The sequence below is a fragment of the Rattus norvegicus genome, chromosome 1, assembly GCF_036323735.1.
Source record: "Rattus norvegicus strain BN/NHsdMcwi chromosome 1, GRCr8, whole genome shotgun sequence".
In the NCBI taxonomy this organism is placed as follows: domain Eukaryota; kingdom Metazoa; phylum Chordata; class Mammalia; order Rodentia; family Muridae; genus Rattus; species Rattus norvegicus.
This window is the reverse complement of record NC_086019.1, coordinates 240299688-240324316: the sequence shown is the minus strand read 5'-3', so window position 1 is coordinate 240324316 and position 24629 is coordinate 240299688.

Here is a 24629-nt window from a genome sequence, read left to right as displayed (position 1 = left end):
TTATCATCAGCTCACTCTACTTCTGTAAAATCTAAAACATTTTAGGCCACAAAACAATTTTTAAAAAGTATACATGAATTAAAATCATTTCTGTGTTTTGCCTACCAAATCATTGTGAAATAAAGCTCAAAATCAATGACAAGAGATATAGAAATACACAGAGACTCAACAATTCACTCTTAAATGACACATGGATTACTGGAGAGATCCTGGGGGGAGTTTTAAAATTCCCAAAATGCAATGAAAGTGAAGCACACTTATCAGAACCTTTAGGATGCAAATAAAGCCACTCTGAGAGGGAAGCTTGAAGCTATGAGTACTTAGGATAGAAGCAAAGAAAGATCCAGATTTCAAATCACCTAACAATGCAACTTGAAATCTTAGAAAAGCAACAGCAAGCTAGACCAAAAGCAGTGGTGAGCAAGAAATAATAAATAGTGGGGGTACAAACAAATGAAATTGAGACCAAAAGAACAAATTATAGAATCAATCAAACAAGAGTTGGTTCTTTGAAAAAATAAACAAGATTGACATATACCCCTAGACAAACTAATTAAAAGGAGAGAGAAGACTAAAATTAATAAATTAGGGACCAAGAAAGGGATGGTACATCATATTACAACAAAATCCAGAGTGTCAGTGGGAAATACTTTGTAATTTGATTTTTTAAAGGAAAATTGAGAAGAAATAATTTCACCCAACTATGAAGCATGAAAACTAAACAATGACTAAGCTTGATGAAAGAGAGTCAGTTTTCTCTAAGAGTAAAACCCCTGACATGGGCCATGTTCCCTGGTAAATAGAAGACCACACCACCAATAGTTCGGTCATAGATTGGTTTTGACGGGTTTAAGAGAAAGAAGGTTGAAAGTTGGGTGAATGGGGAGGGCGCAGATCCAGAAACAGTTGGGGAATGAGTGTGATCAAAATATATTATATGCAATTCTCAAATAACTAAAAAAAAATTCTTCCTATAGGTGCAACATTGGTCATAATCACTGTTGAGTTCTACCAAACCTTTAAGGAAGAGCTAAAATGCTTATCAAAGTGTTCCACAAAATAGAAAAGGAAAAAACACCACCAAACTTGTTCTGTGCAATTAGTGTTGTCTTGATATCAAAACTGAACAGGGACACACAGCACAAAGTAAACTATACACTTCTTTTCCTGGTGTACATAGGCACAAAAACTCTCAGTAAAAGTCTTCTAAACCACACTTAAGAACACATTAAGAAGATCATATATCTTGACCAAGTTCATCTTAATTCATTGCTAGAATGCAAAGTTGGTTCAACATAGAACAAATCAATATGTCATCTCAATAGGTGAAGAGAAGGCAGTAGTCAAAATTAAGCAACGCTTCACGATTAAAAAAAAAAACTCTGAAGAAACTAGACAATGAAAGAAATCTAAACAAAATAAAGACTACATGTGACAAACCTATAGTCAACAATATACTAAATGGGGAAAACTAACAGGGAATGAAACAGGAGGGCCTCCTGACTACACTTAACATCCTCCTCAGTGGCTTAGCTAGACTACTAAGACAAGAGAAAGAAACAAGAGGGAGACATCACAATGGTTCCTACTTACAGACAATATAATACTATTTATAAGATGTCCTAAAGACTTCACAAGGAAATTCTTATATCCAATATAGCTTCCAGCAAAGTAAGTAGCAAAATACAAACACAAAATCAGCTCACAAAAACTAGTAGCTTCTCTATATGCCAATAATAAACGCTGAGGAAGAAATCAGGGGTAGGGAGAAATCTCATACACAATAGCTTCAAAAGGAAAGAGGGAGACAGAAAAGAAGGGAGGGAAGGGAGGGAGGAAAGGGAGGGGTAGGGAGAGAGAGAAGGAGAAGGAAAGAGTGGAGAGAGATAGGGAGAGAGGCACAGAGAGACAGAGAGACAGCAGGGCACGATGTCAAGTCTTTCTGGAATATGCTATAGGAATGGGATCTTTACTTTTAGCATTTTGAGGATTCTCCACACTGATTTCCTGAGTGGCCGGACCAATTTACAATCCCACCAACAGTGGATGAGGCTTCCCCTTTCCCCCACAACCACTCCAGCACTTGTTGTCAGTTATTGTTTTGATCTTTGTTGTTTTGACTGGAGTAAAATGGAATCTCCAAGTTGTTTTCATATACATTTCCCTAAGTACCAGAAGTGATGAGCATTTTTGAGATATTTCTTAGCCATTTTTATTTCTTCTCTCAATTCAGATCCCAACCTCCATTTCGGAAATGGAGTATTTTCGTTCTGTTTTTGACTCTGTTTTGGGAGTTCTTTTTACATTCTGTATATTATCAATTCTCTGTCATACATAGTTGGCAAAGATTCGCTCCCATTCTGTGGGCTTCCTCTCTGTCCATTGGTTGTTTCTCATCTCTGAAGAAGCTTTTTGGGCTTATGAGCTCCAACTTGTCAATTGTTGACCCTAATTTTTGGGCAGAAGGAGTCCCATTCAGAAAGTCCTTTCCTACACCCATACCATATAAGGCACTGCCCACATTTTCTCATAGAAGTTTTGGTGTTTTCAGTTTCATATGTAGATGTTTGATACATTTGGACTTAGTTTTGTGGAGAGTAATAGATATGGGTCTATTTTTCTTTCTTCTACATGTGGACTTTCAGTTTTACCAGAACCATTTGTTAATGTTTTCTTTTCTCCAGAGTCTTTAATTTTGCTCTCTCTCTCTCTCTCTCTCTCTCTCTCTCTCTCTCTCTCTCTCTCTCTCTCTCTGTGTGTGTGTGTGTGTGTGTGTGTGTGTGTGTGTGTGTGTGTGTTAGTGTATGGAGAGAGAGAGAGAGAGAGAGAGAGAGAGAGAGAATCACGATGCTTTTGTTTTAACCATGGCTCTGTAATACATCTGGAGATGTGGAACGATAATTCCTCCTCCATTGTTTTTTCTACTCAGAATCATCTTGGCTATTTTGGTCTTTTGGAATTTCATATGAATTTTAGGATAGGTTTTTTTTCTATTTCTTTGAAAAATGGGATGGGGATTTTGATTCGGATTGCACTGAATCTATAAATGGCCTTTTGTAGAATGGTGGCATCCTAGGAGGGATAAAAATCTGTGCCGTCTCTATGGAAGCCTGTGTAGAGGTTCCACAATAAATACATCATATGATTCAGATAGACCACTCCCTGGTACATTTTCAAAGGACTCTAAGCCAACTAACACTGAAACACTTTTACATTCATGGTTATTGTTGAAATAGTAACAGTACCTATGTAATGGAACCAGCCTACATGCCCATCAGCAGATAAACGATCAAAGACAACAATGCAACAGAATGTTACATATACACCAATGGGATTTTATTCATCCAGAAAAAAAATGAAATCACAGCATTTGCTTTTAAAAATGGGTAGAACCAATGATAATTGTGTGTAAATTAAATAGACCACATTCAGACTAACAAACACTGTATGTTTTTCCTCATATACAGAGTAAAGATTTATGGTTTGTAGACAATGGGGAGGGGTCTGAAGAGATGGGGAGAGGGGGGAAAGAGAAGACAAATGGGATCCACATAAAGAAAAACTGAAGGGTGACATTATGAGGAAAGGACCAACAACCAAAGAGAGACAGAGGTGAGGATAGGAGGGAAGGGAAATGAATAAGAATCACACACGATGCCAGATGTATAGGAAAATGCCCCCAAAAAGCCTATTAGGTTTATGCTAACTTGAGAAAATAAGATAAATAAACAAGCCACAAAACTGGAAAGGAAAAGGAAAACCATAGCAACAATGTGCCCATAGTGATCACCAAAGGCCCCTACTATGACCTGCAAAGTCCCCTTGACTTGATCCCTCTAAGATCTCCCTTTCCTTTTACACATCCTCCTGGAACCAACATGGCTTTTGTAACTTTCTTCTTGCTTGGGGCATAATTTGGGGATTGAAGTTTTTCAGATGTGGAAGAGTTACAGACTTTTAGAAAGAATAATTGTGGTTTCATTGACAATTAAATTTCTCCAAATTTTTTTTTGGTTTCTGACTAGTTAGTTCCAGTTGCTCCCATCCGTGTATACACAAACCTAGCTGAAGAACTCATATGACCAGAGTTGTATTTTCTCTACAGCAGCACCACCCTGAATGTACCTGATCTTGTCCTTTCTTGAAGAGTTATTGTTCATGCGTGTGAGTGTGTATGCACATGTGTGTCCAGGTGCCTCTAGGGGCGAGAAGAGGGCATGGTATCTCCTGAGGAAGAAGCTGTAAACACTTGTAAGCCATGAATGTGAATGCTATGTGAATTCAGGTCTTCTGAAAGAGTAGAAAGTGCTCTCAACCACTGAGCCATCTCGGCAATGCCCAAAGTTGCTTTTGAATTGGTCTCACCCCCCAGCCCCATTCTCCTTTTTCTTTATCATCGTTGCCAACATTCTTTGTGCCTTGAAACAGCAAGTTTGTATGGAATAGTTACCCTCCTAATGTGATTTTAGCTCCTGATTTAGCTCTCATTATCTGGACTTACAGGCCTTTGGGGGAAGTGATGGAAAAGTCTTGGGGCTATAATAATACCATAGGCTAATGTGGCCCCTGTAGAGTCAGAGTTACCTTTTATGATAGCTCAAGGTCATCAGCTAAGAACAGCAAGAAGCATGAAAGATACATTAATATTCTGGATCTTCCCAGCTGTTTTCACTGAAGTTTTTAGGTCTAATGTCATGCAGTCCGTCTTTCAACGTTTTAATAAATAACATTTTATTCTGAGTATTTTTTTTCCAAAACAGAGCAAGAATACCAGCTTTCTGGTCCACCACATTGACCCAATCAACTTCTTAAGACCCACCCAATCAACTATACCATTTATTTTGCATTTCATTGTGGTGAGACCCCACTCCCAGAGCATTCTCTGTTAAGCAGGAAATGCCATCGGCTGCTGTGATGACAGGACACAAAGTGAGATGGGTCTGGAGAGAGGGCTTGGCAATTCAGAGTGCTCGCTTCACAACTGTCTCAGTTAAATGTCTATTACTGTGATAAATACCACAAGCAATTCGAGGAGAAAAGGCCTTATTTAACCTCACAGCTCACAGTTCTTCACGTAGAGAATCCAGGGCAGAAACTCAGTACAGGAACCTGGAAGCAGGAACCGATGCTGAGGAGGAAGTGCTTGCTGGCTTGCTCTTCATGACTTGCTCAGTCTACATTCCTATACCACCCATCTAGGACCACGTAATGTCCAAGGCTGTCACCACCAACAGTGAGCTGGGCCCTCCCACATCAATCATTAATCAAGAAAAAGCCCTACAGACTTGACTATGGTAACCTGATAGAGATAATTTTCTCAACTGAGAGTTCTCTTCCGAGGTAACTCTGGTTTGGGTTGAATGGATGGAAACCAGGCTTGACAACAATCATGAGAGTGGAGTTTGGAATCCAGCAGTCCTGTAACAAACTGGATACTCTGCATAGGCCTGTGACTCCAGCTTCAACTGGGGCTAAGACAGGAGGCTCAGCGCATGTTTTGAATTTCAACCTAGACTAGGTTCACGGGGAGACCCTGGCTCAAAGTAGCAGGCAGTGAGTGATGAAAGAAGATATTTCATGTCCCTCTTCTGGACCTTGTACATAAGGATCTGCACACACACATTCTCATACACTCAGACAGGCACATAAACAAATAAATATACACAAAAATCAATAAACAACCTCTCTGATGACAACATCTCTATTTTATTTTATTATTATTCCTTAGACACTTGTTTGTTTTCTATTGAGAAACAGAAAGGATGGGGATCCAGACAGGAGTGGGGTGGGGAACTGGGAGGAGTTGGGAGAGGGGAAACTGTAATCAAAATATATGAAAAAAATCTATTTTCAATAAAAAGGAAAAAGACAATTTATCTTGATTTTCTTGATTTTAGGACACATTCCTAAACAACCGTGCGACGAGGGTGTGTCTTGTGGGCAGTGGCATTTCTGTGCTGTGTCAGTAATTGCTCATGTATGTTTGTCTCCTTGAGGTTACAAAAAATGTGCTTTTGAAACTTGTAATGTCTTAAATCTTGTTTTTCTCTCTTTTAGCAGTCCCTGTGTTGGCAGTCCAGGCCTGCTAAGGAGGTCTACCTTCCTCAGCATAGACGTCCACATTTAGGTCCAAGCTAACTACTTCATCTCTTGTGCTGTTTATTACCCAGGGGAAATGGGCAGGCTGGCAAGGAAACACATGTTCTTTTACCTTAAGGTGCAATCTGAAAATAATAGGTGTCATGTTTTACAGCGCCTGGATTTATCTAAACCTACAATGGTCACATGGACCTCAACAGCAGCCTTCCCATAAAGAGTGGAACCCAACATCTCTTTTGTGGGTAGGGAAGAATTAATGGTTGGCAATTGCTTAAGAGCACTCCTCTGTAAAAATTCCTATTCCTTTAGCTAATGCACGAGCTCCCAAGTCACTAATTCCTCAACCCCAAAGTGAAACTCCATCAGTTCCTAGGAGCCAACAAACCAAGGAAATTCACATCTCTACAGAAAGACTTTAACTGGAGCCATGGCCATGGAGAGGCAAGATTCCCAGTGCAGCTGTGAAAGAAGCTACAGCCTGAAGAGTGGACATGTGGTATCGGGAGACTTTTCCTGTCCAACTACTCACATGCTGAGGCCTTGTGCAGATCCACCATAAGCTTTTCCTCCACACCTGTTTTCTTCTCCCTCACACATCTTCCCTTTTTAATCTACATTCAATATGAGGTAAGTTTGCCCTTGCCTGCATGTTAGCCTGCACTTGAAGAGGCTCATTCCCATGATTAACAGCTTAGAAAGCACTTTTCCTAAGTAAGGTCAGAGACCCACCCGGAAAGGGATTCAGATGGAGGCAATGACAAAGATTCTGTTACCCTGTTTCTTCAGAACACGGGCCAGAAGCCCAGACAATAATACGGAACTCGAAGCCAAATGCCTAGAATCCTAGTAAATGTCACTTGGCAGAAACTGAGCATGGAAAAGGTAGAAAATTCCACAGGAGCACAGAGTTAAATGCTATCCTGACACTTCTAAAATTAGTCCCGAAATGGACAATTTCTGAGACAGATACCAGGTATTGAAGTTAAATCAGGAACAGATAAACCAGTTAAACAACCCCATAACTCCTAAGGAAATAGAAGCAGTCATTAAAGGTCTCCCAACCAAAAAGAGCCCAGGTTCAGACGGGTTCAGTGCAGAATTCTATCAGACCTTCATAGAAGACCTCATACCAATAATATCCAAACTATTCCACAAAATTGAAACAGATGGATCACTACCGAATTCCTTCTATGAAGCCACAATTACTCTTATACCTAAACCACACAAAGACACAACAAAGAAAGAGAACTTCAGACCAATTTCCCTTATGAATATCAACATAAAAATACTCAATAAAATTCTTGCAAACTGAATTCAAGAACACATCAAAACAATCATCCACCATGATCAAGTAGGCTTCATCCCAGGTATGCAGGGATGGTTTAATATACAGAAAAACATCAATGTAATCCACTATATAAATAAACTGAAAGATAAAAACCACATGATCATTTCATTGGATGCTGAGAAAGCATTTGACAAAATTCAACACCCCTTCATGATAAAAGTCCTGGAAAGAACAGGAATTCAAGGCCCATACCTAAACATAGTAAAAGCCATATACAGCAAACCAGTCACTAACATTAAACTAAATGGAGAGAAACTTGAAACAATCCCACTAAAATCAGGGACCAGACAAGGCTGCCCACTCCCTCCCTACTTATTCAATATAGTTCCTGAAGTCCTAGTCAGAGCAATCAGACAACAAAAGGAGATCAAAGGGATACAGATTGGAAAGGAAGAAGTCAAAATATCACTATTTGCAGATGATACGATAGTATATTTAAGTGATCCCAAAAGCTCCACCAGAGAACTACTAAACCTGATAAACACCTTCAGCAAAGTGACTGTGTATAAAATTAACTCAAATAAATCAGTAGCCTTTTCCTACACAAAAGAGAAACAAGCTGAGAAAGAAATTAGGGAAATGACACCCTTCATAATAGTCCCAAATAATATAAAATGCCTCAGTGTGACTTTAACCAAGCAAGTGAAAGACCTGTATGATAAGAACTTCAAGCCTCTGAAGAAAGAAATTGAAGATCTCAGAAGTTGGAAAGATCTCCCATGCTCATGGATTAGCAGGATTAATATAGTAAAAATGGCCATTTCACCAAAAGCAATCTACAGATTCAATGCAATCCCCATCAAAATTCCAGCCCAATTCTTCAAAGTGTTAGACAGAACAATTTGCAAATTCATCTGGAATAACAAAAATCCCAGGATACCTAAAACTATCCTCAAGGATAAAAGGACTTCAGGGGGAATCACTATCCCTGAACTCAAGCAGTATTACAGAGCAATAGTGATTAAAAACTGTATGGTATTGGTACAGAGACAGACAGATAGACCAATGGAATAGAATTGGAGACCCAGAAATGAACCCACACACAAATGGTCATTTGATTTTTGACAAAGGAGCCAAAACCATTCAATGGAAAAAAGATAGCATTTTCAGCAAATGGTGCTGGTTCAACTGGAGGTCAATATGTAGAAGAATGCAGATCGATCCATGCTTATCACCCTGTACAAAGCTTAAGTCCAAGTGGATCAAGGACCTCCACATCAAACCAGATATACTCAAACTAATAGAAGAAAAAGTGGGGAAGAATCTCAAACACATCAGCCCTGGAGAAAATTTCCTGAACAAAACACCAATGGCTTATGCTCTAAGATCAAGAATCGACAAATGGGATCTCATAAAACTGCAAAGCTTCTATGAGTCAAAGGATACTGTTGTTAGGACAAAACGACAACCAACAGATTGGGAAAAGATCTTTACCAATCCTACAACTGATAGAGGGCTTATATCCAAAATATACAAAGAACTCATGAAGTTAGACTGCAGGGAGACAAATAACCCTATTAAAAATGGGGTTCAGAGCTAAACAAAGAATTCACAACTGAGGAATGTCGAATGGCTGAGAAGCACCTAAAGAAATGTTCAACATCTTTAGTCATAAGGGAAATGCAAATCAAAACAACCCTGAGATTCCACCTCACACCAGTGAGAATGGCTAAGATCAAAAACTCCGGTGACAGCAGATGCTGGCGAGGATGTGTGGAAAGAGCAACACTCCTCCATTGTTGGTAGGATTGCAGACTGGTACAACTATTCTCGAAATCAATCTGGAGTTTCCTCAGAAAATTGGACATTGCACTACCTGAGGATCCAGCTATACCTCTCTTGGGCATATACCCAAAAGATGCTCCAACATATAAAAAAGACACGTGCTCCACTATGTTCATAGCAGCCTTATTTATAATAGCCAGAAGCTGGAAAGAACCCAGATGCCCTTCAACAGAGGAATGGATACAGAAAATTTGGTACATCTACACAATGGAATACTACTAAGCTTCAAAAACAATGACTTTACGAAATTCAGAGGCAAATGGATGGAACTGGAAAATATCATCCTGAGTGAGGTAACCCAATTACAGAAAAACACAAATGGTATGCACTCATTGATAAGTTGATGTTAGCTCAAATGCTTGAATTACCCTAGATGCACAGAACACATGAAACTCAATAAGGATGACCAAAATTCGAATGCTTCACTCCTTCTTTAAAAGGGGAACAAGAATACCCTTGGGAGGGAATAGAGAGGCAAAGATTAAAACAGACACAGAAGGAACACCCATTCAGAGCCTGCCCCATATGTGGCCCATACTTATACAGTCACCCAATTAGGCAAGATGAATGAAGCAAAGAAGTGCAGGTTGACAGGAATCAGATGTAGATCTCTCCTGAGAGACACAGTCAGAATACAGCAAATACAGAGGCAAATGCCAGCAGCAAACCACTGAACTGAGAACGGGACCCCCGTTGAAGGAATCAGAGAAAGGACTGAAAGAGCTGAAGGGGCTCGAGTTCCCATATGAGCAACAATGCTAACCAACCAGAGCTTCCAGGGACTAAACCACTACCCAAAGACTATACATGGACTGACCCTGGGCTCCAACTGCATAGGTAGCCATGAATAGCCTAGTAAGGGCACCAGTGGAAGGGGAAGCCCTTGGTCCTGCCAAGACTGAACCCCCAGTGAATGGGATTGTTGGGCTGAGGGCAGTAATGTGGGACGGATGGGGAGAGGAACACCTATATAGAAGGGGAGGGGAGGGGTTAAGGAGATGTTGGCCTGGAAACCGGGAAAAGGAATTTGAAATGTAAATAAGAAATACCCAATTTAATAAAGATGAAATAAAATAAAATAAAATGAGTCCCAAAGAAACTTTTTCTGACTCTTTAGCCTCTATCAAGATAATCTCTCTTATTTGTCTACCACTTTCCACACTAAGGTCGATTGTAAGAATGTCCCTGTGATCCACACCCCAGTGACAATATCTAGATGATTTGTACACTCTCGTTTTAGATGTCAGCAACAGGGATTGATGAACCCTAGCTTCCGAAGGTAACCATCTGTCTTCTCCTGGTTCCTGCTCATCAACTGTTCATATCACCCTTCCCAATGGCTGCTCTCCACGTTTTCTCTCCCTCATTGACTTAAACTGAACACATCTGCAGATGCTCGCATTAAAGCCTACAGAGTCGGGGCTGGGGATTTAGCTCAGTGGTAGAGCGCTTACCTAGGAAGCGCAAGGCCCTGGGTTCGGTCCCCAGCTCCGAAAAAAAAAAAAAAAAAAAAAAAAAAAAAGCCTACAGAGTCTATCCTCCCGTACTTGCACTGTCAATGGCTTCCATCCAGTTTGCCCAGCATCTGCAGCTCACTAGCCATTCTTGGGATTTCCAGATGGGACCGATCTCAGATCCTACCAGAATGTAGTGTTCCTGTGACGGTGCTACCTCACTGGAGCTGTTGGGGACTCATGAGGGTCTGGTGGCCTCTTACAGCTTACAGCCAGTCTCCAGGTTTTGAGTTAGTTCCTGTAAGGATAGAATGAGCACTGTCTCCTTTTAATAAGAAGTAGACCTTCAGGTTTTGCTTTCATGGAATTATATGTGAACGCCTCATATGGTCAGGACAAGGAAGCTCTGCATGCCTATATTTAAATGTTGCAAGTAATTCCCACTCAGGCTAACTTCATCCAGATGTGGGTCCTCTGTGCCCATGTAAATTAGATGGCTTTCTTTTCGGCCTTGTCGAAAATCTGCACTCTGACTCACACAAGGGGGAAAAAAATGGAAAGAATGTGTGGCAACTCCACACAGGACATGCTATTTTAATAGTACATGCTCTGTTGAAGGGAAAACCGGAGCTTTTGTATTGCAAACAATGGTATTTGCATTTCGAGGGGCTCGACACTATTGCTCAGTACCAACCATGTCAACATGGCCTTTCGTCCTGGCTGACAGCTATTCCCGTAGCTGAATCTCTGGTTTGGGTTCTAAGTATTCTTGACTAAGAGCCACATCTGTTCTCTGTCCCCAGCCTCGCTGCAGGGACTTTCTAAAAGGGAATAATTATTATTGAGATAATGAGCTCTCTGTAGTGCCTACAGCACTTTCCATTCTTCTCTCTCTCTCTCTCCCTCTCTCTCCTCTCCCTCCCTTCTTCCCTCCCCCTCTTACTTCCCCCTTCCCTCTCTCACAGTGAGCTTAAGTGAGGCAAATGTAGGCACCAAAATCTCAACACAAAAGGCCATCCACGTTGTCCATCATGTTTTATGTTTCATAAAACGTCTCACTTAAAATGCATGCCAGTAAACTATTTCATTAAGCTGGGCTCTTGCAAAATGGAGGAGGAAGGAAGGAAGGAAGGAAGGAAGGAAGGAAGGAAGGAAGGAAGGAAGGAAAAGGGAAGGAAGGAAGGAAGGAAGGAAGGAAGGAAGGAAGGAAGGAAGGAAGGAAGGAAGGAAGGAAAACAGCAACCCACCTTCATAGCTTTCCTTGGCCCACCTCCTGACTGCTCTATGAGAAAGCTTGCTCCCTGACTGACAGAATGGAAATAGTCTCCAGTCAGTCTTTTCCCAAATGCACCTTCTTTTCATGGGACAGCAGGGAGAAGATCCACAAATGGTAGGGGTGCCTGTCAAGGCCAGAAATTTATTAGTATTTAATTACCCTGCCAGGATGGCATGCTGGCAGCCCCTGACCCTGCTCCCGTTCTATTACTCACAAGGCTTGCCCTCAGCGCATCTCAGAGTCTGCCTGAGAAACAATGGGGTGGGGAGGGCATTGTGCACATATGCGGTCCCTGGCTGAATGTGCTGATGGGAAAGGAAGATCTCATAAGCGAGCATGCACCAATACAGCACAGCTGCCCTTGGATGACGGAAGCTCAGGATGCTGCCCAGGTTCTTGGCATATTCAAAGTGCTCTCTTATCACAGTTGTCCCTGTGGCCAGGGAAAGTCTGCCCTCGGGCTTCACAAATGAGAAAGATCAAGCAGGAGTGCTAACTTCCCTAAGAGTACCTGACTCCTAAGAAGAGAAAAGAGGAGCTGGTCTCCGAGTCTCCAAGCCCATGGTGACTCCTGTGCCCCAGAACACAGCTCGGAAACAACAGCAACCCAGTCTACTGTGTATCATTCCAATGTGACCATGTGTATCAAACCTCAAGAATGTGCATGGCCTTTAGATATAAACACTTACCTTAAATTATACCTCAGAAGAATAGCCTGTATAGATATACTTACATATATAATTAAATAAAGTATTAGACAGTTCATCATAGCCAAGACATCATGTTGACACATGACATTGACTGCTGGGGGATTCAGGAAGAGCTGAGATGTTTCAGCAGCAGCATTGGCTGCAAGGCCACGTATGCTGTGTTCAACACTGAGGTTTAAAATGAACATGGTATGTGGAGATCTGATAAGGTGGCAGAGGTGACCGTGTCTGTGTCAGGGGTGTGAGAGAAGCATGTTAAAGACCAAAAGTGTCCCAGGGGGGCATCTTACTCAGAAAGAGTAGAAGCCAGGCATGTCAAGGTTAGCCTTGGGCAGGTAGAAGGATGCTAAGGCAGAATAAAGGTGATTATCTGGAACTGGTCACAACCTCAACCCTAGAGGCATGCGGAAGAAGAAAAGACAGGGAAACTAGCAGATTTGTCTCAGGAACTCTACAGTAGTCTGGGACCCAAGGAACCCTTGGTGCAATTGCAAGTCATATGGAGGAAAGGTGGTCCGTGAGGAGCCCAGTCAGCCACAAATAAGGAAAGCTGAGCAGGGGCAGTGGGGGTGGGGAGTGGGGCAGCTGCAGTGCTGCCCAATGCACAGAGCTTTGGCCTCCACTTCCCTCACTGTAAAAGTTGACAATTGAGGCAGCAACAGTTGAGGAAGGAGTTCCTAAGCACAGAGATAAAAAAAAAACAACCTTGGATATCATAAGGTAGATGTATGGCCTTCCACTGCAGTTTGGTCCAGTTGCCAGAGGCTTCCCTTAAAGAAAACTGCCTCTCCCTCTCCCTCTCCCTCTTCCTCTCCCTCTCCGTCTCCCTCTCCCTCTCCCTCTCCCTCTCCCCCTCCCCCTCCCTCCCTCTCCCTCTCCCTCTCCCTCTGTCTCTCTCTGTCTCTCTGTCTCTCTCTGTCTCTCTGTCTCTCTCTGTCTCTATCTCTCTGTCTGTCTCTCTCTCTGTCTCTCTCTGTCTCTCTCTCCCTCTCCCTCTCCTTCTCCCTTCCTCTCCCTCCCCCTCCCTCCCTCTCCCTCTCCCCCTCCCCCCCCCTCTCTCTCCATTTAGGAAGTTTGCAAGTGTGTCTGTGATAGTCCCGCAGTGGTCCAGTCTCAACATATTGGTTCTTCTCCACATGTTCCACTTGTTCACATGGTCTAACCGAAATGCCAAACTCACAACTGCTTTCGGCCAAAACCCCCTCACCTGTACCAGTGATTCACTTCCAGTTTTTGGAGAGTCAAAAATATACCTCTGGAGTTGCTTTTGAGCTTGGAAAGTGTGTCCCTCTCAAGTTCTGGGCCCCACTTTGTCAGTAAGCCCCAAAGCAACTCTGCTTGGCCCAGAGACTGGCAGTCTCACTTAAGCAGCTCTCTGAGTTTTGGCCTCCACTTGCCTCGCTGTAAAAGTTGAAACTCAATAAAAGGGATCCCACATTCTGCTCTTCAGACTTTTTTGCTCTCCTCATTGGTCCAGATTCCACCACCACCACCATCACCAGCAGCACCATCACCATCACCCCTGCAAGCAAAGGACATTTCCAAGAAGAGGATTAACTGAGGTGAGTTTTCAGCACTAACCTAGTTGTTAGTCCTTGGCTCCACACATCAAACTTGACAGACAGACAGACAGACAGACAGGCAGGAAGGAAGGAAGGAAGGAAGGAAGGAAGGAAGGAAGGAAGGAAGGAAGGAAACACACACACACACACACACACACACACACACACACACACACATTCTAAGAGGACAAAATTCTCTTTTCTCCTAAGGTCTGAACAAGTTAAAGCCAACCCTCAGAAGGAAGACAGAGAAGAGTCAAGACTCAATCTGCCATGTTCTTTGCTGACAGGCTGAGCAACAAGTAATTCTGGTGTACTCTGGTTTCCATGTATGAGGAAGTGCATATTCTTACCTTCAATTCCTGATTGGCCATTTTTAACTTCCTCACCACTTCATGGCCTCCCATTAACCTAACACTGAGCTTGCTGGGGACACATGTCCTGGGGACAAGCACATACCAACAGAGAGTAGGAGCTGGTAACTCCTCGTGCTGACTTCTCCCAAACTGGCCAGTCTAGTAACATTCTACCCAATAGTTAATGAAGGAAGAATAAGCACCCATGGGTGTTAAGACTAGTGGTTCTTCTCAACATAGAAAGAACAAGAATCAGAGGGATGGCTCACTGTTAGAAGAGCTACTCTTAGAGAGGATCTGAGTTCAGAACCCAGCGCTGCATCAGGTGGTTCACAATTGCTTGTAACTCCAGCTCAAAGTGACTAGATGGCCTCTTCTAGACTCAGGCACCTGCATTTACCTGAACATCTCTGAATTCAGATAGACATATATAACTGTAAGTTAAAAATAAAATAAAATACTTCCTAAGCAAAAAAGATGAGGAATGATAAATAGCCCCACCCCCACCCCTGCTCCCCACCCCCATCTCCCCAAAGACAGAGATAAAAACTCAGATAAGTATAGGTGCTTAGTTGTTTCCCCTGAGTGGTGAAATTGTAGGTCTTTTTGTTATTGTTCTCTCTTCCCCCCACCTCTCTCCCTCCTTCCCTCCCTACCTCTGTCCTTCTCTCTGTCCTTCTCTCTCTCTCTCTCTCTCTCTCTCTCTCTCTCTCTCTCTCTCTACACACACACACACACACACACACACACACAAAGCCTGTGGCTCAGGATATAAAGCTCTTAGCTACTGCCCCAGTGTTATGTCTCTTAGCTTACCACCATGATAAACCTCTGAAACTATAAGCAAGTCCCCAATTAAATGTTTTCTTTTACAAGACGTACCTTGGCCATGGTGTCTTCTCACAGTAATAAAACAGTAGCTAAGACATCTGGTAAAGAGTAGAAAGAGTCTAAAACAGTATTTGCTATGCATTTGAGAAATTCGTATCACAAATATCTTTGGCCATGGAAGCTCTTAGTCATCTTGAAGGTGACGTAATGGTAGATGCGTGGGTAAATGCCAGGTACAGAGTCATCACCTCAAGCTGAATTGGTGACTTACTCAATAAACTATGCCTGTGTTTTCTATGGCTGTGACCTTTAGTACAGTGCCCTGTGTCTTTCCAGAAAAGAATCCCACTCAAGAGCATTCCTGTGTAATCGGATGGCATGCAGGACCACGCCTTAGTTTATTTTCATTTTGGCAATTCCTTGTTCTTTCATCTGTTATCCCAAAGTCATTTCACATCATTTATTTTTATCTTAAAATTAAATTTTTAAAAAAATAATTCACATAAAAATAAGGAGTTTCCACAGGATGTTCCGAGCTCCATTTAATGTTTGGCTGTGGGTCTCTACGTTTGGAGTTGAGCATCCATTGGCTGCTGGGTGGAGCCTCTCAGAGGACAGCTATGCTACACTCCTGTCTGCAAGCATAATACGGTATCATTAATGGTGTCAGGGATTGGTTCTTACCCGTGGGATGGGTCTCAATTTGGGCAGTCATTGGTTAGCCATTCCCTAAGTCTCTGCTCTATCTTTGTCCCTACAAATCTTAAAGGCAGGACATATCAAAGATTTTGCGGGTGGGTTGCTGTCCTTATCTCTCTGCTTTCCCAGAAATGGCCACTTCAGGATCCATATCCTCTACTGCTAGGAGTCTCAGATAGAATCACCACCATAGACACCCTGGGGCCTCCCGTGTCCCAGGTCTCTAGCATGTCCTAGAGATGTCCCTACCCTCCCTCCCCCAACCCCTGCTGATTTCTGTTCTCTCTTCTCTTGCTTTCTCTATTGAGGAAACCGGAAGAGGACAGGGACTCCACAGGATGACCAACAGAGTCGACTAACCTGAATCTTTGGGGGCTCGCAGAGACTGAATCGCCAAGCAAAGCATGGGCTGGATCTAGCCTTCCCCACCCCTGCACATATATAGCAGATGTGCAGCTTGGTCTTCATGCAAGTCCCCCAACGACTGGAGCAGAGGCTGTCCCTGAGCCTGCTACCTGCGTATGGATTCTGTTCCCCTAACTAGGCCACCATGTCTGGCCTCAGTGGGAGAGGATGTGCCTAGTCCTGCGTGACTTGATGTGCCAGAGGAGGGTGATACCCAGGGAGAAGCTGCCCCTTCTCAGAGGAGAAATGGGAGCAGGAGTTATGTGACAGAATACTGGGAGGAGGTGGGGGCTGATATCAGATGTAAAGAAAATACATTTTTAAAAATACAAAAATTTGTGTGGTTTTCATGTGTATAAGTCATTGTACCCTGCTCTTATTTAAACCCCTGTCTTCCCTCCTGTTCAGCTTTTGTAAGTCCCCTTCCTTCTGCCAAATAGCCTCCTTTCTGCTTACTTCACACACACACACACACACACACACTCACATATACACACATACACACAATCATATTTATTTAAACATAAACTCTGCATATTTTGACTTCCTTTCACGTTATCCCATCCCTTTGGACTTCTTTCCCACTTACAGTCCCCCTCTTACTTCCACACCCTGCGAGTGGTAGAATGATGCCAAAATAAAAGCAAGCAAGAAAGCCGAAGCTGACTAATGAGCAATCTTAGAAAAGAAGTCAGACAATCTCAGGAGTTCCTGACAGTCAGCCCTGAATGACAGCAATACTCAAAAGTACGAGGTATTGATTTTATGTTTCCAGTTGGTTTTACATTTAAAAATTATATTTCTTTATCAAACTCATGTTTGAAAAGGCATATGGAATGAGCTACGGTGTCTGAGGTATATCTCTGTATGGAACAAACAGACAGGGAATTGAGTGCTACATAAGCGTACAGTCTTGTATGCAGCTCGTATGCGGTAAACGGGTCATTTCCTTAGCAGATTCATAAAAGGCAACAAATAAATGTGATAAGGATTAATCTCACTTGTTAAGAACTTCAGAGCCAATAGATAATCAAGACGAAGGAAAGATGAGGCTGAAGAGAGCACACCTATATGTGAGACACAAGAGAAGAAAAGAGAGCGTCCTTGAAATGACAAAAATGCCCTTTTTTGCTTCGAACCTATTTCTAGGCATAGAAATATGTATGGTGGGTAGGACTTAAAATGCTTTATTAACACCCTTGAGAAAGATAGGTTACCCAACATATTAGAAGTGTGTCCTCCATAGTAAAGACTACTTAAAATTCAAGACATTTAACTGTGGCATGAGATACGTTTTTCATATGAGAAATTCCTTTCCTCTAATGAAATCCTAAACTAGAGGTCATACAGGACCCCATGGCTACTGAATGCTGTAGCCATAAGGGGAATATTTGAGTGTTTACATGCAAAGGAGTGTGCAAAACACTTCAGTTGGACAATGACACGCTTGTAACTGAAAAGAACAGTGAACAGGCTGTTGTCACATATGTCTCTGTTCCTAAAGTTGACTTGCCCTTCACTCTCGGTGATATTGAAATAGCTTGCCTCGCCTTTCTTATGGTCATCAAAAGAGATTACTGGTCTTTGTGGTCTCCAAACCTTGCATAAACAGGACCCAGTCTTAGCAAACCCTTCTTGAAGAAGACATAATTAAAGAAACCTTTATCCTCGAAGGCAGAAATGTCAATTGAAGCAGGATTAATTTATCTTCTGCCTACCATAAGAAATTTAAGTCTGCATTTGTTTTTTAGAAATGACTTTTAATGCTGCTGGGGACAAAAGGGGCAGAGCCTGCTCTGCACAGAGGGGCAGGGCCTGCTCTACACAGAGCAGAGGGGCATCTGCTCTTTCAAAACTGTAGGTTGGCGGAACACTTGTTTTCAGGTCGCTCTCTGGGAAGAAGGGTGCAGCTAAGTCTAAGCTAAGTCACCTCCATATCTCTATCCCCATTTGGGTTACTCTCTCTTCTAGGTATTTCCCGTGCCTCAAACTCTGGCTCCCCACTCTATTCCCAAGGGGGAAAAATTCATTTACTATAAAGTGTCAAGACTACTTCATAATGGATATTTTGTTTAAGATATGGTGCATGTATGATTCTTGGAACATCAAACACAAAATGAGACAGAAGAACAAAAGGAGAGAAAACAGTAAATCTACCAAAACCTAGCAAAAAGTCTTATAAAATGGCATGTGTTGGTTGAATGTGCCTTATCTGAAATATGCTTGTGACCAGAAGTGCTTAAGAGTCAGATCATATTGCATTTTGGAATATGCGAATTTCAAATGAAATTTCCAAATTAAACATCTTAAGAATTGAGCTCGACACCCGCGGATCCCGGCCCGCAGCAGCTCTCTGCTCCCAGACCCGGTGAGAGAGAGACCCAACCGCCTGGTCAGGTGGGCACCCCTGAGGCTGCAGAGCGGAAGAGACCACCAACACTGCTCACCCCTGCCCACATCCCTGGCCCAAGAGGAAACTGTATAAGGCCTCTGGGCTCCCGTGGGGGAGGGCCCAGGAGCGGCAGGACCCCAGCCAGAGACACCGCCGGACCCTGAAGGAAACAGACCGGATAAACAGTTCTCTGCACCCAAATCCCGTGGGAGGGAGAGCTAAACCTTCAGAGAGGCAGACAGGCCTGGGAAACCAGAAGAGACTGCTCCCTGCACACACATCTCGGACGCCAGAGGAAAAAGCCAAAGACCATCTGGAACCCTGGTGCACTGAAGCTCCCGGAAGGGGCGGCACAGGTCTTCCTGGTTGCTGCCGCTGCAGAGAGCCCCTGGACAGCACCCCACGAGCAAACCTGAGCCTCGGGACCACAGGTAAGACCAAATTTTCTGCTGCAAGAAAGCTGCCTGGTGAACTCAAGACACAGGCCCACAGGAACAGCTGAAGACCTGTAGAGAGGAAAAACTACACGCCCGAAAGCAGAACACTCTGTCCCCATAACTGACTGAAAGAGAGGAAAACAGGTCTACAGCACTCCTGACACACAGGCTTATAGGACAGTCTAGCCACTGTCAGAAATAGCAGAACAAAGTAACACTAGAGATAATCTGATGGCGAGAGGCAAGCGCAGGAACCCAAGCAACAGAAACCAAGACTACATGCCATCATCGGAGCCCAATTCTCCCACCAAAACAAACATGGGATATCCAAACACACCAGAAAAGCAAGATCTAGTTTCAAAATCATATTTGATCATGATGCTGGAGGACTTCAGGAAAGACCTGAACACACTTAGGGAAGCACAGGAAAACATTAATAAACAAGTAAAAGCCTACAGAGAGGAATCGCAAAAATCCCTGAAAGAATTCCAGGAAAACACAATCAAACAGTTGAAGGAATTAAAAATGGAAATAGAAGCAATCAAGAAAGAACACATGGAAACAACCCTGGATATAGAAAACCAAAAGAAGAGACAAGGAGCTGTAGATACAAGCTTCACCAACAGAATACAAGAGATGGAAGAGAGAATCTCAGGAGCAGAAGATTCCATAGAAATCATTGACTCAACTGTCAAAGATAATGTAAAGCGGAAAAAGCTACTGGTCCAAAACATACAGGAAATCCAGGACTCAATGAGAAGATCAAACCTAAGGATAATAGGTATAGAAGAGAGTGAAGACTCCCAGCTCAAAGGACCAGTAAATATCTTCAACAAAATCATAGAAGAAAACTTCCCTAACCTAAAAAAAGAGATACCCATAGACATACAGGAAGCCTACAGAACTCCAAATAGATTGGACCAGAAAAGAAACACCTCCCGTCACATAATTGTCAAAACACCAACCGCACAAAATAAAGAAAGAATATTAAAAGCAGTAAGGGAAAAAGGTCAAGTAACATATAAAGGGAGACCTATCAGAATCACACCAGACTTCTCGCCAGAAACTATGAAGGCCAGAAGATCCTGGACTGATGTTATACAGACCCTAAGAGAACACAAATGCCAGCCCAGATTACTGTATCCAGCAAAACTCTCAATTAACATTGATGGAGAAACCAAGATATTCCATGACAAAACCAAATTTACACAATATCTTTCTACAAATCCAGCACTACAAAGGATAATAAATGGTAAAGCCCAACATAAGGAGGCAAGCTATACCCTAGAAGAAGCAAGAAACTAATCGTCTTGGCAACAAAACAAAGAGAATGAAAGCACACAAACATAACCTCACATCAAATATGAATATAACGGGAAGCAATAATCACTATTCCTTAATATCTCTCAATATCAATGGCCTCAACTCCCCAATAAAAAGACATAGATTAACAAACTGGATACGCAACGAGGACCCTGCATTCTGCTGCCTACAGGAAACACACCTCAGAGACAAAGACAGACACTATCTCAGAGTGAAAGGCTGGAAAACAACTTTCCAAGCAAATGGTCAGAAGAAGCAAGCTGGAGTAGCCATTCTAATATCAAATAAAATCAATTTCCAACTAAAAGTCATCAAAAAAGATAAGGAAGGACACTTCATATTCATCAAAGGAAAAATCAACCAAGATGAACTCTCAATCCTAAATATCTATGCCCCAAATACAAGGGCACCTACATACGTAAAAGAAACCTTACTAAAGCTCAAAACACACATTGCACCTCACACAATAATAGTGGGAGATTTCAACACCCCACTCTCATCAATGGACAGATCATGGAAACAGAAATTAAACAGTGATGTAGACAGACTAAGAGAAGTCATGAGCCAAATGGACTTAACGGATATTTATAGAACATTCTATCCTAAAGCAAAAGGATATACCTTCTTCTCAGCTCCTCATGGTACTTTCTCCAAAATTGACCATATAATTGGTCAAAAAACGGGCCTCAACAGGTACAGAAAGATAGAAATAATCCCATGCGTGCTATCGGACCACCACGGCCTAAAACTGGTCTTCAATAACAATAAGGGAAGAATGCCCACATATACGTGGAAATTGAACAATGCTCTACTCAATGATAACCTGGTCAAGGAAGAAATAAAGAAAGAAATTAAAAACTTTTTAGAATTTAATGAAAATGAAGATACAACATACTCAAACTTATGGGACACAATGAAAGCTGTGCTAAGAGGAAAACTCATAGCGCTGAGTGCCTGCAGAAAGAAACAGGAAAGAGCATATGTCAGCAGCTTGACAGCACACCTAAAAGCTCTAGAACAAAAAGAAGCAAATACACCCAGGAGGAGTAGAAGGCAGGAAATAATCAAACTCAGAGCTGAAATCAACCAAGTAGAAACAAAAAGGACCATAGAAAGAATCAACAGAACCAAAAGTTGGTTCTTTGAGAAAATCAACAAGATAGATAAACCCTTAGCCAGACTAACGAGAGGACACAGAGAGTGTGTCCAAATTAACAAAATCAGAAATGAAAAGGGAGACATAACTACAGATTCGGAGGAAATTCAAAAAATCATCAGATCTTACTATAAAAACCTATATTCAACAAAATTTGAAAATCTTCAGGAAATGGACAATTTCCTAGACAGATACCAGGTATCGAAGTTAAATCAGGAACAGATAAACCAGTTAAACAACCCCATAACTCCTAAGGAAATAGAAGCAGTCATTAAAGGTCTCCCAACGAAAAAGAGCCCAGGTCCAGACGGGTTTAGTGCAGAATTCTATCAAACCTTCATAGAAGACCTCATACCAATATTATCCAAACTATTCCACAAAATTGAAACAGATGGAGCCCTACCGAATTCCTTCTATGAAGCCACAATTACTCTTATACCTAAACCACACAAAGACACAACAAAGAAAGAGAACTTCAGACCAATTTCCCTTATGAATATCGACGCAAAAATACTCAATAAAATTCTGGCAAACCGAATTCAAGAGCACATCAAAACAATCATCCACCATGATCAAGTAGGCTTCATCCCAGGCATGCAGGGATGGTTTAATATACGGAAAACCATCAACGTGATCCATTATATAAACAAACTGAAAGAACAGAACCACATGATCATTTCATTAGATGCTGAGAAAGCATTTGACAAAATTCAACACCCCTTCATGATAAAAGTCCTGGAAAGAATAGGAATTCAAGGCCCATACCTAAACATAGTAAAAGCCATATACAGCAAACCAGTTGCTAACATTAAACTAAATGGAGAGAAACTTGAAGCAATCCCACTAAAATCAGGGACTAGACAAGGCTGCCCACTCTCTCCCTACTTATTCAATATAGTTCTTGAAGTTCTAGCCAGAGCAATCAGACAACAAAAGGAGATCAAAGGGATACAGATCGGAAAAGAAGAGGTCAAAATATCACTATTTGCAGATGACATGATAGTATATTTAAGTGATCCCAAAAGTTCCACCAGAGAACTACTAAAGCTGATAAACAACTTCAGCAAAGTGGCTGGGTATAAAATTAACTCAAATAAATCAGTTGCCTTCCTCTATACAAAAGAGAAACAAGCCGAGAAAGAAATTAGGGAAACGACACCCTTCATAATAGACCCAAATAATATAAAGTACCTCGGTGTGACTTTAACCAAGCAAGTAAAAGATCTGTACAATAAGAACTTCAAGACACTGAGGAAAGAAATTGAAGAAGACCTCAGAAGATGGAAAGATCTCCCATGCTCATGGATTGGCAGGATTAATATGGTAAAAATGGCCATTTTACCAAAAGCAATCTACAGATTCAATGCAATCCCCATCAAAATACCAATCCAATTCTTCAAAGAGTTAGACAGCAGAATTTGCAAATTCATCTGGAATAACAAAAAACCCAGGATAGCTAAAGCTATCCTCAACAATAAAAGGACTTCAGGGGGAATCACTATCCCTGAACTCAAGCAGTATTACAGAGCAATAGTGATAAAAACTGCATGGTATTGGTACAGAGACAGACAGATAGACCAATGGAATAGAATTGAAGACCCAGAAATGAACCCACACACCTATGGTCACTTGATTTTTGACAAAGGAGCCAAAACCATCCAATGGAAAAAAGATAGCATTTTCAGCAAATGGTGCTGGTTCAACTGGAGGGCAACATGTAGAAGAATGCAGATCGATCCATGCTTATCACCCTGTACAAAGCTTAAGTCCAAGTGGATCAAGGACCTCCACATCAAACCAGACACACTCAAACTAATAGAAGAAAAACTAGGGAAGCATCTGGAACACATGGGCACTGGAAAAAATTTCCTGAACAAAACACCAATGGCTTATGCTCTAAGATCAAGAATCGACAAATGGGATCTCATAAAACTGCAAAGCTTCTGTAAGGCAAAGGACACTGTGGTTAGGACAAAACGGCAACCAACAGATTGGGAAAAGATCTTTACCAATCCTACAACAGATAGAGGCCTTATTTCCAAAATATACAAAGAACTCAAGAAGTTAGACCGCAGGGAAACAAATAACCCTATTAAAAAATGGGGTTCAGAGCTAAACAAAGAATTCACAGCTGAGGAATGCCGAATGGCCGAGAAACACCTAAAGAAATGTTCAACATCTTTAGTCATAAGGGAAATGCAAATCAAAACAACCCTGAGATTTCACCTCACACCAGTGCGATTGGCTAAGATCAAAAACTCAGGTGACAGCAGATGCTGGCGAGGATGTGGAGAAAGAGGAACACTCCTCCATTGTTGGTGGGATTGCAGACTGGTAAAACCATTCTGGAAATCAGTCTGGAGGTTCCTCAGAAAATTGGACATTGAACTGCCTGAGGATCCAGCTATACCTCTCTTGGGCATATACCCAAAAGATGCCTCAACATATAAAAGAGACACGTGCTCCACTATGTTCATCGCAGCCTTATTTATAATAGCCAGAAAATGGAAAGAACCCAGATGCCCTTCAACAGAGGAATGGATACAGAAAATGTGGTACATCTACACAATGGAATATTACTCAGCTATCAAAAACAACGAGTTTATGAAATTCGTAGGCAAATGGTTGGAACTGGAAAATATCATCCTGAGTGAGCTAACCCAATCACAGAAAGACATACATGGTATGCACTCATTGATAAGTGGCTATTAGCCCAAATGCTTGAATTACCCTAGATCCCTAGAACAAACGAAACTCAAGACGGATGATCAAAATGTGAATGCTTCACTCCTTCTT